The following is a 17,211-nucleotide window of genomic DNA, read 5'->3' as shown; positions in this document are numbered from 1 at the left end:
AAGGAAGGAGGAAAGGAGAAAAGAAAGGAGGAAAGGCGCAAAGGGAGAACAGGAGAAAAGAAGGATGGACGGAGGGAAGGAGGGAGGGAAGGAAGGAGGAAAGATGGGAAGGGAAGACAAAAGAAAAGGAGGAAGGAAGCACAATAGGAAAGAAAGGAGGGGGAAAAGGAAGGAAGGAGGAAGGAAGGGAGGAAGGAAAGAAGGGAGGGAGGAAGGAAGGGAGGGAGGGAGGGACAGAGGGAGCGAGGGAAAAGAGGGAAGGGAAGAAGGGAAAAAATTACAAAAGAGATCCATGATTACTTTTTTAAAGGTTCAGCCTAATTATATACCCTGGAATTAAACTGAGTGAAGAACATCTGTTCTCCAAATTTTGATAAGCAGTTGGATGGACAACCCATTGGGTGTCTGTCACTACCTACATCTTAGGTAGACACTGTCTAGGGACCCAGCATCAAATAGGGAGAACAGAGCAAAGTGAATTTCCTTTGGGAAATTGAGCCGAGTTTTCAATGAGTTCTAGCCTCTTCCTGCATCAAGGGTCTCTCTTTAAACAACTCTACCCTTCCAGTGATGCCGCATGGCTGCTAGTCAGGGAATATCAGAGTCACTCAAGAGTGGAAGGTTACCCAAGGGGCAATGGAGAAGCTTGTTGATAGGTGTGAATCTGTAACATATTATCAGCCAAGCAACATATAAAGATGTCATCAGAGAACCATTTGTTGGGAAAAAAGATGGGCTTTTCACATACTGAGGAATGTTGGTATATGTTCTGTGATCCAAAATAATAGAACTAGGGCAAGACCCCTCCCACACTTCTGCAAGTTGAGTGGGCACTCCTCCACATGGAGAATTGACCAAAGGATATCAGACAATCATAGGATGAAAGAGAATGGGTGACCTGTGATTTGCATCACCGAAGGGAACACCCACCTTAAAGAGGTCGCAGATTTACCTAAGCAATAAAAAATTACTAAAATAAAAAGGCGGGCAGCTAAGTGGAGCAATAGATAGAGCCCTGGCCCTGGAGTCAGGAAGACCTGAGCTCAAACGCAGCATCAGACATTTACTAGCTGTGTGACCCTGGACAAGTCACTTAACCAAGATTGCTTCAAAAAAAAAAGTCTATCCTGTAACATGCATACAGGACAATGCTTCAAGGATGTGACCTCCACAAGGAAGGTTCTCCTTTCACTAATTCAGATCATGACTCCTCTAGCTTGGAGACTTTCTATAGTTGAAAAATCCATTACTCTGCAGCCAACCTGGTGATAAGGCCCTTCAGTAAGCTAGTTTGGTCCTCAGAGGTCAGATATACTCTCCATCACCTGGCCAGTACCTGAAATCTTTCTGGCTTGGTAAGATCTACCAGAGCATGGCCTTTGAGAGCCCAGGACTGAGTCCAAATCACGATGAGTCATCAAGTTGTCACTTAAAATGAGCAGTAGCTTAGACTGAGACAGGGGTGCTTAACTTCTTTGTATCATAGGCCCCTTTGGCACTCTGACAAAGGCTATGAATCTCTCCTCAGAATGAGGTTTTTAAATGCATAGGATTACAAAAGAAACTGACTATATTAAAATAAAGATACATTTTTTTTCCCATCTAAATTCATGGACCCTTGAAATCTTGGTTTGAGGAGCCCAGGTTAAAAACTGCCAGACTAAGAGGTCTCAGAGTTCTATTAAGGTTTTGACATTCCCTATTCTGAATCCTAACACCCTTCCAGCTATGACTTGTTATGTTAGGTCCCTGTCAATTCTGACCGACCGTATTCTTCAGTCCCTTGCAGATCAGACAGTCCATATTTCACATTTGTGACCCCCCCGCCGGCTCTAACTTTCTGTGTTATGAGGTCCCACTGAGCTATGAAAGCTTGTATTCTAAATTCTATGACCCTGTTCCAGGTGCCCTCCTACCCTGTCTGTAGCCCACATGCTGTGACAGGTCATAGCGCCGACACTCTCTGCTCCAGGGTCCCCATGCATCCTCTGCTCTGGGGCCCCCGGCCTCAGCCCCACCCCCACCCCGAGTCTATCCCGGGAAGGCCCTTCCGGCGGACTTCCTCTAGCTTTCCACGTGCTCACGCTGGGCTGGGGGGGAGGGGGTAACCAGGGCCGGTGCCTCTTGTGGCTGCAGGAAGCCGAGCCGTCCAGGAGGAGCCCAGGGAGCCGCACTGAGATCCAGGGCGCCGCGGGATTGAGCAGAGCGCGGAGCCCAGGTATGGTTGGACCGTCTATGGAGGGGGAGGGGAAGGCCAAGATCTCCCCCGGGCCCTGAGGGTTAGAGCCGGGAATCCTGTTAGAGGCCCTAGTCCAACTGCCTCATTTTACAGAGGAGGAAACTGAGGCCCGGAGAAGGGAAGGGACTTGCCCAGGGTCACACAGCTAAAGTAGGAGGCAGGAGATGTGGACCTCTACCTAAAGCCCCATTTCTCTCAGCCCCTGAGGCCCACTTTTCTTCATCACCTTCCTTTCTGTCCTCCATATGTGAATGTGCTGGAGGCAGCCCTGACTGTCAAGAGCTGATTGTTAAATTTTTAGTGGGATCATTTAAACCTTGCAAATCAGAAAATACCACAAATCAGGACTCTATTGTTTTGTTTAATTGCCTAGACTTAAGGAAGTGTCAGAGAATATCTTCATAATGCAGATTAAATTTAATAATGTGTCGTGGCTACATTAATTTTCTGAGAACCAGTTGTTAAACACTTATTTAATACCCCTGCTTTGGCACACCTTAGAGGGCAGAGGAACTGGGACTGTTGCTGCCTCTTCCCCCCCCCCACCCCTTCCAGTCCCGTACCCCTCCTCAAGAACTGCATCTCATAGATAACTAGGAAGGGCTCAGAATTTGGTCTGGTCAAAGGAGCTCCCACCTTGGGTGGTCAAAGGGACTTCTTGTCCTCGATCATCCCTGACTCCTGGTAGGGCCGTGACCAACTCAATTTCTCCAATGGCTTATTGTGTCTACCATGCAATAGCCTGGGGGCTCAGTTTCCTCATCTGTAAAAGAGGATTAATAATAATAATAATCCCTGCCCCTACTTCCATCCCTATAAAAGAAACAGCCCTGGATGACTTGGTCTGAGACCGACTGGGCTTGGATCCTGTCTTTGCCCCTTGTTAATCATGTCACCCTACTGATATTGCTTCCCCTCTCTAGGCCTCAGTTTCTTTCTCTGTTAAGAATGATGGTACGTCCTCTGTCTTATATTCTAAGGTCCTTCCCAGCTCTGACATTCTGTATTCTATGTTCAAAGGTGCCTTCCCTCTCTTATTTACTTCTTACCTGCCTTGTATATAGCTTTTTTGTAGATATTTGTTTATATGTGTCTGCCTCATTAGACTGTAAGCTCCTTGAGGACAGGGACTGTCTTTTAACTCTTTTTGTTGGCCTGAGCTACTAAGACATTAATTGACTTTTCACATAGGTAGTATGTCTCAGAAATGAGACTGGAATCCAATTTCTCCTGACTCCCAGGCCAGTCGATGATCCGCTAAGGTATGCTGCCTCTCATTCCCTCTGTACAGACGAGGAAACTGAGGTACAAAGAAGTTTGATGACTTGCCAATGGGTGTCAGAGGCAGAGTTCAAACCCAGCTCTCTCCTGACTTCAGCACTGTTTCCATGACTCCGCCCCTCTCTGTAGTTTATGTCCCGCTATGTTCTGAGATCCCTTTGGACCCTAGCAATTTTCAGTCCCACAATCCCATTTTATGAACACACCCTGCTTTTAGAAATGACAGTAGGAGTGACTTCGGTTCTAAAAAAAGCCGACAACCCCTTTGCCTTTCCCTCACTGCCTCCAGAACCCACCTCACCAGCCAGGTAGCAGGAAGACCCAGGTAGCAGCACCCTCCCCTCTGTCTTCCTTCTCCACACCTGGGCTGGCCAGGGCCCACGCAGGCTGGTGAACTGCCCCTGCCACTCAGAGGAGGCGTGAGTCATCAGCTCTGTTCTCTCTGGTGAGAGGGAAGCCTACCGGCCCAGCCCATCTTTGACACCTCTATACCCTCCAGACACTGGCACTGCCACCTGACTTTCTGATGGAACCTAAGGACCACTGGGTCCTTCCTGACACTGTACCCTTAGGTTTCATCTTCCCATAGGAGCAGACTATCTCAATATTTCTATTTCTATGCCCAGCATTTAACTTATACATAATAAGTGTTTAATAATAATCTTTCTTTCTTCCTCCCTCCCTTATTTCATTCCTCCCTTCCATCCTTTTTTCCCCTCCCTTCCTCCCTCCCTTCTTCCTTCCTTTCTCTCTCTCTCTCTCTCTCTCTCTCTCCCTCCCTCTCCCCCTCTCCCCCTCTCCCCCCCCTTTCTCTGTCTCTCTTTGTGTCTCTCTGTCTCTTTTTTTCTCTCTCTTTTTCTTTCTTTCTTTCTTTCTCTCTCCCCTCCCAGGTTGAACTACAGGAAAAATGAAGGCTCTCCTGAGTATCGTAATGTTTGTTGTCCTATCTTATTGTGATAATGATACCTCTTCACATGCAGCCATGAACAGAACAACCACAACTTCCTATAATGAATCTAGGCCTGTTAATATGACGACAACTGAAATTACAACAACTCAAGGTCAGGTCAAGGGGGGGTGGTTTTGAACTTTGAAGGAATGGACTGGTGTCATAGGGAAAACAGGAAGGAGGAACTCACCAGGTGTCACCTTGGGGGATGTCGGGAGCTCAGACCCTCCAAATTGCCAAACTGTGGAAGACCCCAAGTGGTTCGTATTTTCTAGGTAATAATAGCACCCCTTTCTATAGCAGCCTGCCATTGGAAGAGCTCTTTCCTCACAATTCTTCCGTGGAAGGAGAATGGATGGTACTTGACCACTGATTGGCCACAGAGGGTGAAGGTGAGGGAGAGGAGACAAAATATTCAGGAATTCTTTGAGGCTGTGAGCCTGAGTGACTGCCAGGATTATGGCATCCTCAGCGGAAATAGGAAATTTGGATAATGAGGATGTTTCATGGGGAAAATGATAAGATACATTGGAGTGTGTTGAAAAAAACATTGGATTCTGAGCCATGAATTTGGATCTGCTACTTACCACCTGCATGACCAAAGGTAGCATGTACAAAAATACAGTTATGCAAATTGCCTATGGCCCAGTTTCATCTTCTTGGGCAAGTTTTTCAAACTCCCAACGTTTGTTTCTCAGCTTTTTGACTAGATGCCCTCCCAAGTCCCTTCAAGCCCTTAAATCTATGATCTCTGCTCAATTAATCAAGCTCAGGGCTTGAGTAGCCTTCTCTGCTTTAAAAAAAAGAGTATTGAACCAGATGACATCTAAAATCCATCCTCACTTTAAATTTCATGGATCCTTAGTATCACCTAACACCTTTATTTTTCTCAGAGCAAGGAACTGATTTTCCAAGGGCTAAACTATTAATTAGGGTCATAAAAAAGCTAGACTAGAACCCAGGTGGCCCATCTCAGAATCATAGAATTTCTAAGTTGGGAAAGAACTCAGCAACTATCCTATCCAATCCAATCAATCCATGCAACAGAACCCCTCTCACTACAGTGTACAAGGCAAATGGTCATCTGGTCATTGCTCAAAGACCTTTAGTGAAGGGGAACCTAATACCTCTCAAGGAAGTTCATGGGTGGGAGGTTGGGGGTGGGGGTTAGCTCAAATTGCTAGGAAATATTTTTCAAGTTGTCAAGCCTCAACTGGCCTTTTTGTATCTTCTATTCATTGCCCTCAGTTCTTTCCTCTTTGGCCCTCTTGAGCCAAACAGAGCACCTCTTAATCTTAAGTGTCCACATGAAAGTTCTTCATACACTTGGAAACAACTATCTTATCCCTGTTTCTTTTCCTGTCTATGGGATTAAGCATCCACACTCCCTTCAATCAATATTCACTAGAATCCAGGATTCTTTCTCTTCAATAACATCTCTCTTTCTCCTTCCAATAAGAACAGCTAATATTTGTATAATATTTTGAGGTTTGCAAAGCACTTAACATATATCATCTCTGATTTGATTTTCTAAACATCCCCATGGGGTAGGTGCTATTGACATCCCTGTTTTACAGATGAGGAAACTGAGACAGAAAGTAAGTGACTTGCCAAGGGTTATACCGCTGCTAAGTATCTAAGGTGGGATTCAGATGTCAGTCTTCCTGACCCCAACACTGGTGCTCTATCCCCTGCTGGTATTATTTCATATTTAATATTTTAGCAGCCTATTGCACAAGTGGATGAAATACGTGCTTTTTGTAATTGAGTACAATTACTTGAATGTGTACTTATCCTTTGTAGATTTACTGAAGGCATCCTTGTCGTTAGTCGTTTTTCAGTTGGAGAAGATTCTTTGTAATCCCATTTGGGGTTTTCTTGGCAAAGATACTGGAATGGTTTGCCATTTCTTTCTCCAGCTCATTTTACACATGAGGAAACTGAGGCAAACAGGATTAAGCAACTCGCTATTTTTGCAAATTATCATCTCTTTTGATCCTCACCACAATCCTGGGAGGTAGATGCTATTATCTCCATTTTACAGTTACAGGAAGAGAGGCAAACAGGTCGGGTGACTTTCCCTGTGTGACACAACTAGTCAGTGTCTAAGGATGGATTTGAACTCAGGTCTTCCTGATTCTGGGTTAGCTAGGTGACACAGTAGATAGGGTCAGGAGGACTCATCTTCCTCAATTCAAAAATATCCAGCCTCAGACACTTACTAGATGCATGATTTCATCAGTGTAGAGAATCCCCAGCGCAGAAACTACCCCCCCCAACAATGCAGATGGCCACTTCTCTGCAGCTGAGGATCTTAGAGAATTGTCCCAAGCTACTAAGATGTTAACTGACTTTTCACATAGGTAGCATGTCTCAGAAACGAGACTGAACTCGTGGTTGCTTAATACATTGACCAAAGTTTTTAAGTCTTTCAAAGTTATTTTTGTTTACATTGTTGTTGTTCAATCATTTCAGTCATGTCTGGCTCTTGGTGACCCCATTTAGGGTTTTTGTAGCAAAGATACTAGAGTAGCTTGCCATTTCCTTCTCTAGCTGATTTTACAGATGAAGAAACAGGGTTAAGTGACTTGCACAGGGTCACACAGCTACTAAGTGTCTGAGGCCAGATTTGAACTCACAAACTTGAGTCTTCCTGATTCCAGGTCTAGCGCTCTATCCACGACGCCACCTAACTGCCCTTATATTGTTGTTGTTCCCGAATAAAGTTGTTCCTTGCTTTGCTCACTTCACTTCACGTTTGTCCAAACATCTCCCAGGGTTTCTTCAAAATCATACCATTTCATCATTTCTTACAATACAACAAGATTCCATTACATTTCATTACATCCACATGTCATAATTTATTCAGTCATTCACCAATTGATGGACACCTCCTTTGATTCCAGTTCTTTGCTACAAAAAAAAGCTACTAAAATATCTTTGCAAATATGGGTGTCTTCTTTCCTCTTTCTTGATATAGATCTAATAGTGGTATCACTATACACGTATCTATATACATACACACACACACACACACACACACACACACATATATATATATACATCCATCTTAATGATTTTGAGGGGTACAGTTCCAAATTGTTTTTAATTCATGGCTCCATCAATGGTATGCCTATTTTCCCACAGTCACCCCAACAATTTTCATTTCATCTTTGTCTATTCCATGTGAAGTGGAACATCAAAGTTGCTTTCATTTTGTATTTCTCCAGTTATTAATGATTTGGAGCATTTTTCCATATGACTGTTTTTGACTTGGGTTCTCAAGGGAGGAAACCCTTGAGAAGAGTGCTTCTTCATATCCTTTAATCATTTATCTAATGGAGAATGACTCTCATTCTTATAAATTTGAATATACTCCTCATATACATCTTGGCTCTCAGGCCATTATTAGAGAAACTTGCTATGAAGATTTTTTTCCCCATTTAATTGTTTATCTTCTCATTTCAACTGCATGGATTTTGTTTTAGCAAAAACTTTTCAATTTCAATATTTAATTGTCTATTTTTATCTTATTTGTCCTTTATTTCCCTTGGTAACCTTTTACATCTAGGTAATTTGGAGCTTATTATGGCATGTGATGTGAGATGTTATTCTAAGCCTAATTTTTGTCAAACTGTTTGGTGGCAAATTCTATAGAGCCAAAAGCAGAGCTAAGGAATGAAGCATGGTTAGCCTGAGCCCATTCCCCAAGTGGAAGCCCTGGAAAGAACTCACCAATGATATGATATGACCAGCATGGCAAACAGATATACCAGAGTGATAAGATTTCCGGTGAAATTCTAGAGTTATAAAGCAACTGAGTCATGGTAGCTGGATCTATAGTCTCAGATATACAGACAGAAGGGAAATAAAGCATGAATAGGACAAAATAGACAGTGAAATTATATTTGGGGATTTCAATGTAAACCTCTCAGACCTAGATAAATTTAACTCAAAGACAAAAAAGTTGAGGGCTTAAATAGAATTTTAGAAAAGTTAGATGTGATAGATCGCTACAGATTGTTGATTAAGAAAAAAAGGACTGTTATCTTTTTGTCAGCTGTACATGACACCTTTACAAAAATTGAACATGAACTAGGGCATAATCTCTTACCTCAATTCTTCCTTCATTTCTCCCATCCAGGCTCGCAGTTTTTGTATCCAATCCATCCAGGGTGAAGGGAGAGGAAAGAGAGAGAAGAGTGGTAGTGAAGAGGATTCTTCTTTTAATTATTACGCAATTGTTTTTTTTTCTTGGATTTTATCTCAGAATTCTTGTAATAATCCTTAATGCACAGTATTTCTTCATTGTATTAGGGATTTTCTTTGGTTGCCTCATTTCTTCAACCTCACCACTAAGGCTATCTAGCTTCTCTCTTTGATATTTCTTACAATATCTTCATGTCTGCAACTATGAGTGTATTTTCACTCTGGTCCCTCCATACATGATCAAGAAGGGGGGTGAGGGCTATGAGAAATCTTATTGAGTTCTCAGTTCTCATCATGAAGTAAAACATCTAACAAACATGGCTGGTTACAATTTCCTCTAGCAGATTCAATCTGGAACACTGAGGCTTATGTGGATCATGGTCTTGGATAGGGTGGTTGAGCCAGGAATCCTACTCATCTTGTCTTATTCTATCCTGCAGTCCTAGGAGGGAAAGCAAGCTGAGATCTTGGTAGTGTCCAGGTTTCAACTCCAAGTCACAGTTCCCATACTGACCCTTTGTACCAGTTCCAGTGTCTGCCCCATCCTACAACCTTAGATGGGATGTCTAGACCCAGGTCCTGTCCCACTATAGTAGGGAACAAAGTGAATTGACTAAAACACAGGTTTGGTCAAGTCACATCTCCTTGCCCCTTTGCAGTCCAGATGTGCACAATCCTGGATGGAGGGGCTGGGTCCTGGCCCATCCTAATCCTACTACCATTGTCACTGCCTAGGTTGTTGCATGGGGTCTGGTCCAGTCTCTTTTGGCAATCCTGACCTGGGACCAGGTCCTACGCTCCTGCTTCGGTCTTCAAGAGGATGCATTCTCCCAGATTTCCCCCCCAGTATAGCTCCTGGTCTGGAAGTCCAGTGGCATCAGGACCTATCTCCTGGTGCAGTCCTAGCTGGGATGGAAGCATTCACTGGTGTTTCTCTGGTTTCTTGATCTTCTGCTTCTTTGTTACTGGACTTTACCATTCTTGAGGTGTTTCTTGGGAGAGGTGGGCTTGGTAGGAAACTTTTAAGTCACCATCCTTGGTCAGAAACCTCAACTCCTTCAACTTGCAGAAGTGGAAACTGAGATCCAAAGAGAGGCAGTGACTTGGTCAACAACATATAATAAGTCACTGGTAGAACTAGGAATTAAACCGGAGGTGCCTTATCTTTCCATGAAATCCCACTGCCTCCCTCAACATCCAAATCCCAATATTTTGCCCAAATCCAATTCACTTGTTTACCAGTGATGCTTTGGGGTATGAGGTTTAGCAGAGAAAGCCCCAGTCTAACAGTCAGGAGAACCAGGGTTGTAGGATTTTAGATTCAGAACTAGAAGGGGCATTAGAGATCTCCTAGTCTGGTTCCCTCTTTTTAAATTTTTAAAATATAAATGAAGAACCTGATACCCAGAGAGGGAGAATAACTTGCCAAAAGTTAAATCCTGGTTCTATGACTCCAAATTTAGGGCTTTTCCCCTTATATCACCATGTGGCCCCTGATTTAATGTTTGCTGGCAGAGTGGCCATAGGCCAATCAGGCCCCCTCCCTCAGTTTCACTTTCCTCATCTGTAAAATGGAGACTCATGCATTTTATTATACAACTCATGCACTCCCTACTTCTCAGGGTTGTTGTGAGGAAGATTCTACAACAAATTGTAAAGCATTATAGAAATGAGTGCTTTTATTATCTTTGTTACTGCAATGGGGTGGATACCTTAGTTGTTCAGTTGGGTAAACTGGGCTAATGTTTCCAGCAGGAGGATGAGAGTAGATGTTGGGTTAATGGAAATGTCCAGCTTCCTGCCTAATGTGCTGCGGGCTTACTCTCTGTATTTTCCTTACAGTAATTCCTCTCTTATGTCACGTGTGCAGTGATGATTACCTGTGTGAAGCCCCAAAAACATGTAAACTGACGGACAAATACTGCGTGATTGTGATAAATGGTAATAACCCCAGCATCTCCTTACCACCCAGATGGTTGTTCCTTGTTTGTCCCTGTTCCATCCTTGCCAAATGTCAGAGCTTTTGTGTGGTGCTGGGGACATCTATCCAGACAAAAGAGTTCACGGATTCTAGGCCATCGCCAAGCCCTCACATAAGGAGGCCTTCGTAACATATAGTGACATTGAGTAAATGGGACAGTGGGAAGAATGAGGGACACTCTGGAGCAAAAAGACTTGGGCCTGGGTCCATGGTCCAGTACTTATGACCTATGTAGCCTTGGACAGATTGCATAATCTCTATGAACTTCACTGTCCTCTCCTACAAAATAACGGCTGGGCCACCTCCAGTCATCCTGATCTATATACCTCCAGTCATCCTGATCTATATCTTGCCACTGACTCCAGATGGCTCTGGAGGACAAAGTGAAGCTGGTGACTTTGCACAGGTCTCCTTCACTCAAATCAAAGTCAATTGCAAGTCATGTCATCAACTCCCTGATGTCATGGTCATCTTTGAGAATGAAGGACAAACCACACACAAAATAAAGAGATTGTATTAGATGACCTCTCAGATCTTTTCCAGCTCTAAATCTAGGATGCTAAGCCTTTTTACATAGAATCATGGAGTTTTATATCTGAAATGGACCTTAAAACACAGAATATAGAATTCTGGGGCTAGGAAGAAGCTTAGGAACGTGAACCGCCTGAGCAGGGAGACAGGTTAGAGACCATCTGGTCCAAACTCTTCATCTGACAGATGAGGCGGTTGAGACACAGAGGTTAGGTGATTTCACAAAGATCACACAGGCAGTACATGGAAGAACTGGGATTTGAATTAAGGTCCTGCCTCATCCAGTGTTGATTCCCAGCAGAAGGACCTGTCTTCAAAGGTCTCTTCATGCCCCTTTAGAAATGCTCATTTCTAGCAAAAACAAAAGCAAAGCAAAACAAAACCAAACCTATCTTCTGCAAGACTAGGTGATGCCTAGGCTTTCTAATCTAATTTTTAGATCAAGTTTCCCAGACCCAATCGATCTTTGAAAATCATCTCTAGGCCAAGGAGCCTCATGCTTCCTCATGAAAACTCCAGGAACAGATGACACAATGGATAGAGTGCTGGACCTGGAGTCTGGAAGACCTGAGTTCAAATCTAGCCTCAGACACTCCTTAGCTGTGTGACTTTGAGCAAGTCCCTTAACCTGTTTGCCTCAGTTTCCTCAACTGTGAAATAGGTATAATAATAGCACCTACTAGAAGGTTGCTGTAAAGATCAAATGAGGTAATATTTGTAAAAACAAAAATAGTACTTAGCATAGAGCCTGGCACATAGTACATGCTATATAAATACGTATTCCTTCCCTTCCCTAACTCCTGGACACCTAATAAAAATAGCATCTCTCATTTTCTTAATAATATCTCCAAGTTTAGTTTGTATTTATCCACCTAAGCACAGTGGGTATAGCTAACTGGTCCATGCTTCAATTCCATGCTCACTCTCAGCCAATGCACAAATCCCTTGGTAGATCTTTGGTTTTATCTACATTTCCCATTAATGACTTCACTAATTAATTCCCCATTCCACCTACCAAGAGAAAACCCAGGGGTATAAAAAACAGGATTAGACAGTGTTTCACATCACCTCAAAAAAAAAAAAAAACACCAGAATAATTCTATCCCATCCAATGGTCCCGCACAAAATTAAAAAAAAGAAACCTTCTCTTATAATTCCCCATTCTATCTCCTCCTTTTTTGCCTTTTTTGCCTCCACCTTTCTCCTTCCGTGATCTTGTCTCCATGGTTCAGTAGAAAAATCTCTGGTCTGTAAATGAAAGGACTTAGATCCAAATTTTACCCGTGTCCCCTCTGCTACTAGTGTGACCTTGAGCAAGAGACGTTCTGTATTCTGTGTCTTAAAGTCCCTTCCAGGTAGAAAACTCTATGATTCTATGGAAAAAGACAGCATCCTAGATTTTTAGAGCTGGAAAAGATCTGAGAGGTCATCTAATACAATCCCTTATCTGGGCCTCAATATCCTCATCTGAAAAAGGAGGACTTTGGATTAGATGACCTAGAAGGTCACTCCTGGGTCTAAATCCATAAATCCTAAAGATTCTAGAAATCCGACAATCTGTGATTGTAGGGCCTTTCTCTCTGATGTATTTGGTTTAACCACATATCACTGTCAATTAATGACAGAACCAGGTCCTTCACAGGTCCTGTTCTTAGCTGTTTGTGCTTGTATGTGTTTGTGTGTGTGTGTGTGTATTTGTGTCTGTGTACATGACAGCATGCTATGTCATACATCAATGTGGTAGGATAAGAATCAGTGCATGTGTGTGTATCTATGGATATCTCAGAGTTTGTGTGTCTGTAGGAAAGTGTCTATGAGAGCTGTGTGAAGATGAAGAAAAGGAATACCAAGGATAGGCTGACCTGTGTATGTGTGTGTTAGGGAAACACTGTTTACCTGAACTGTCCCCTTAGGCAACGGATAGGTTTGGAAAGGGCCTCCAACCAGGAGAGCTGGGCAAAGACCAGCTCCCAGGGAGCGACCAATTCATGGAATCCTAGATTACCAGGATTATAAAGGGGATACCTTAAACCTCATTTTACAGATTAGGAAACAGAGTCCCACAGATGCTAAGGAATTTGCCCAAGATCACACAGGTGACCCTAGATCCAAACTTCACTCATTCAACACCTACTAATAGCATACTGTGTACAGAAAAAAAAAAAAAGCTTAGATAAGATGTGGTCCCTTTTTCATGGACCTCCTCTAGTCATGTTATCTCCTAAATTGGAAGTGGTTAGTTACTGAGTCTGATACTCTCATTTGACAGACAAGAAAGCTAAGACCCAGATTGGTAAGGGAAGTGAGTGACCCAAGATCATAGAGCCAGTTAATTTCTTGACCAGAAACTTGCCCCAGTTGCCGTAAAGAGTAATTAAAATGAGATGAAAATAGCAATCTAAACATAATCAAGTCATACAGGACTGAAAAGAAAATGAGAGCTTCTCTCCTTTCGTCTTCATCCTTCCTTTTCCCTTGTCTCTCCTTCCTCCCTCCCTGTTCCCAATTTCTTTGCTCTATCAATGACCCATGGTGCAGCTCCTCCATTCACCATTAACATTCAACATGAACAATCTCCAGAGTTTCTATGACTGAACAAAATGAAACCCCTAGTGACCAATGTTCTGGTACCCACATCTAGTCTCGGCCTCCAGTACGGACACCTAAAGTCTCTATCCAAAGCCCATTCTGATGGGCATGCCCTGGCAGAGCTTGCCACTATGCTGGCAGGGCCTTTGAGAGCCCAAGATCCATACCAGGTGCCCTGGAGGAAAATTCAATGAGAGTCTCCCTCCATCTCTCAGGCTAATTCACCATGAAACTCATTGACTAGTCCTAAAAGTCGCACGTTCCAAGTTGGAAATATTTTTCTTGGTCTGTCATTTTTAACAACTTCAAGAAAAGTCTAGACCAACAGTGATGATTTGAAAATACAGGAGTCACTTAGTTCTCTAGGAATAATCTTCCATTGGAGAGATACAGTTCTGAATCATCAAACTTCAATGGAAGAAAACCAGACACAGAAATTATTTGCTTCTCGAACACTCCAGACAATAGAAATACAAGAATAAACACATAACAACCAAGGATAACAACAATAATAAACTGACAGAGAGACCGTTAGGCTATCTCTTTCTAAATGCGCAAAGGAAACCTGGATAAGAGCAGAAAATAAATAGGGATGATGGAGAAACAGGCCTGAGAGAAGGCCAGCTATGGAGTCAGGAAGCCGTAAATCAAATTCCTGTCTCTGACACATGCTAGATTCATGACCACAAGGCAAGTCACATAATTTATAAGTGCCCCAAGGCAGTTATATAAGCTAGCTGTTATAAGTAAGTTGCTGACTAGTATCAATATAGAGAATTTCCATGCTGTAAGTTTTCTCACATCAGTGAAATCAAAGATACACACAGACACACACACACGGTACCCTTCTATCTCTGATGCTTTATATTTTAAATCCCTTTAAAATTCTGGTATTATATCTTCTAAAGACTCTCCCAGCCCTGAAAAATTGTGTGCTATGTTCTAAAGTTTCAGCATCTCTGTCGTTCTTTGTCTGAGGTCCTTTTCAACTCTAAGGTCTCCTCCAGGCCAAACCTTCTCTGTTCTAAGATCTCATTTCATTCTTAGAGTCTTATGTCTTATGGTTCTTCTAGCTCTGACATTTTGCATTATATGTTCTAAAATGCTAAGTTATCAAATCTCTCCCAGCTCAGGTGTTCTCAAATTTTATCAATGTTTACTGTAGTGGGCAGTCTCTTCTTACATTAGAAACTTGTCAATTATTGGGGGTTTGAAGAAATACAAAAACAGAGTTCTTGTCCTCATGGATTTTGCATTTTAATGGGGGAAACAACATGCGAATGACCAGTGTAGACAAGATAAATTGGAGGTGATATCTGAAAGAAGGCACTAGCTTAGAGAGAGACTGGAGAAGGCCTCTTGCATAAGGTAGAATCTGAGGGGCAGGTAGGTGGTGCAGTGGATAAAGCACTGGCCTTGGAGTCAGGAGGACCTGAGTTCAAATCCAGTCTCAGACCAGACACTTGACACTTACTAGCTGTGTGACCCTGGGCAAGTCACTTAACCCCAATTTCCTTGCCAAAAAAACAAACAAACAAACATAAGGTAGAATCTGATCTAAGTCATGAAGGAAACCAGGCAAGGCAGGGAGTAGGGGGAGAGCCAAGGAGGGAGAATATTCCAGGCATGAAATAAAGAGAAATATTCTGTGAATTGAGTAGGAGCAGCAACAGAGTATACATTGGAGAATATAGTGTAAGAAGACTGGAAAGGTAGGAGGGGGCCACATTGTGAAAAGGCTGGCTTTAAAAAGTCAAAGAGAGGATTTTGTATTTGATCCTAAAGGCAATAAAGGGGGTCTAGAAATTGCTTTATATATGCAGAAAGATGTATTAAAACTGCTGAATTCTAAGTATGATTTTAATTTTTTTTCTTTTCCCTTTTATGGCCAAGTGGATGATCAAGCATCGTCTATACTCAAGTATTGTTCGGAAACCTGTCCATTCGGTCAAGAACTTAGAGGAAGACAATCCCAAAGTTATTATACAGGCTGCTGTGTTACCAACTTGTGCAATTTTGGAAAGATAGGGGAAGGACACAAGCTGGGAGCCAGTATTCCAGTGGTAGCAATGGCATTAGTAGTAGTTTCACTGGGACCTTCCGGATTGGACTGTGATATATTGAGATAAAGTTCTGACCCTCCCCAAAGACCCTGTCCATGTAGCACTCCCCATCTGGCAATAAGAAATCCACATCCATGTCTCCCCATAAATCTTTCCTGAAGAAGCCAGTGAGTGTTCTGGAGGCCTTCCTCTGGTTCTCACTAACCTCAGAATGCCAATATATAAGCATATATGAGTATATAAAGCACTGTATAACATGCTCTCACTGTAAATGTTACCCTTCTTTTCCAGGCACGTATGTCTGTCATGATATCTTTGGAGCCATTTCTTACAGGCTAATTCACCTGGAAAGCTTGTTGTGGCCTGTGTTTAGTCTCATCAGCCCTTTCCATTGTCCCCTGGCTTACTTGCGATTTTGAATCTTCTCTGATTGGGGTGTTTCAGGATTTACCACCATTGAGTATCCCTCAAATGAGATCATAGAGGTGAAATGCTTAGCAAACCGTGTCAAGCCATTATGAGCTATTAGACTGGAAGCTCTTTGAGGGCAAGAACTATGTTTCAGCTAATCTCTATATCTTCCCCACTGCCTAACACAATAGATCCTCAATAAACATTTTTAAGTGAAGGCTGCTATTATTCAAATAATTCGTTATTGTTTTTATAAGAACCAAATACCTGTAGGCTCTTGAGTATATTAGATCATATTTTACATTAAAAAAATTTTAAAAAAAACTCTCTGCTCTCCCAAACTAAAACCACCTCATTATCCTTTGGTGGAAGCCAATTTAATTCTCTCTCCAATATGTGCATGCCCCGTCTGTCCTGAGTGCGGTCATTGTTACAGGCCCCACTTACGTTTGCTTGATACTGGGGAAACCCATCCTCTGTGACCTCGCTGTGAGGAATAATGGAAGGAAGGCTGTATTTAGAGTCAAGAAACCTAAATGCCAGCCTTAGCTCTGCCATTTACTGCCAGCACAGCCACCAACAAGTCCCTTCCTCTCTCTGGGCCTCAGTTTCCTCCTCTGGAAAATGGGGAGGTTAGGCTTAATCTGCTCTAAGGTCCCTTCCTGCTCAATCTAGGATCCTATGAGCCTAGAATTCCTTCCACACCTTGATGCTTCTTTTATGCTAGGAAGCTGTGAAGGGGACAGTGCAATATTGCAGAATCTTCCCAACATTGGGAGTCAGAGGATTGGCAGTTCAAATCCTGTCTCTGCTACTTATTACCTGCATAGGCAAGTCCCTTCTCTCTGGACCTCAATTCCCTTACCTCTAACACCAGAGAGTGGGAGAAGGGTCTAAATTAGGGATTCTTAACCTGGGGTCCATAGAGATGGTCTGTGAATATTTAGTATGTGCCAGG

General features: G+C 42.8%; 1 long non-coding RNA gene across 3 annotated transcripts; it reads left to right on the top strand.

Moving 5' to 3' along the window:
- Window positions 1-2,113: 2,113 nt before the first annotated feature.
- Window positions 2,114-16,476, top strand: LOC114030255. Of its 3 annotated transcripts, none has more exons than XR_003567580.1 (5): window positions 2,116-2,218; window positions 3,431-3,501; window positions 4,411-4,581; window positions 10,521-10,619; window positions 15,673-16,476. It is a non-coding gene; the product is annotated as an uncharacterized LOC114030255 (long non-coding RNA). The 3 variants fall into 3 exon arrangements; XR_003567584.1 differs by having other exon boundaries at window positions 2,120-2,218; window positions 3,435-3,501; XR_003567583.1 differs by lacking the exon at window positions 3,431-3,501 and having other exon boundaries at window positions 2,114-2,218.
- Window positions 16,477-17,211: the final 735 nt, after the last annotated feature.

This window comes from Vombatus ursinus, unplaced genomic scaffold, assembly GCF_900497805.2.
Source record: "Vombatus ursinus unplaced genomic scaffold, bare-nosed wombat genome assembly UNPS02005236.1, whole genome shotgun sequence".
Classification (NCBI taxonomy): Eukaryota; Metazoa; Chordata; class Mammalia; order Diprotodontia; family Vombatidae; genus Vombatus; species Vombatus ursinus.
This window is presented reverse-complemented; position numbering and strand designations above follow the sequence as displayed.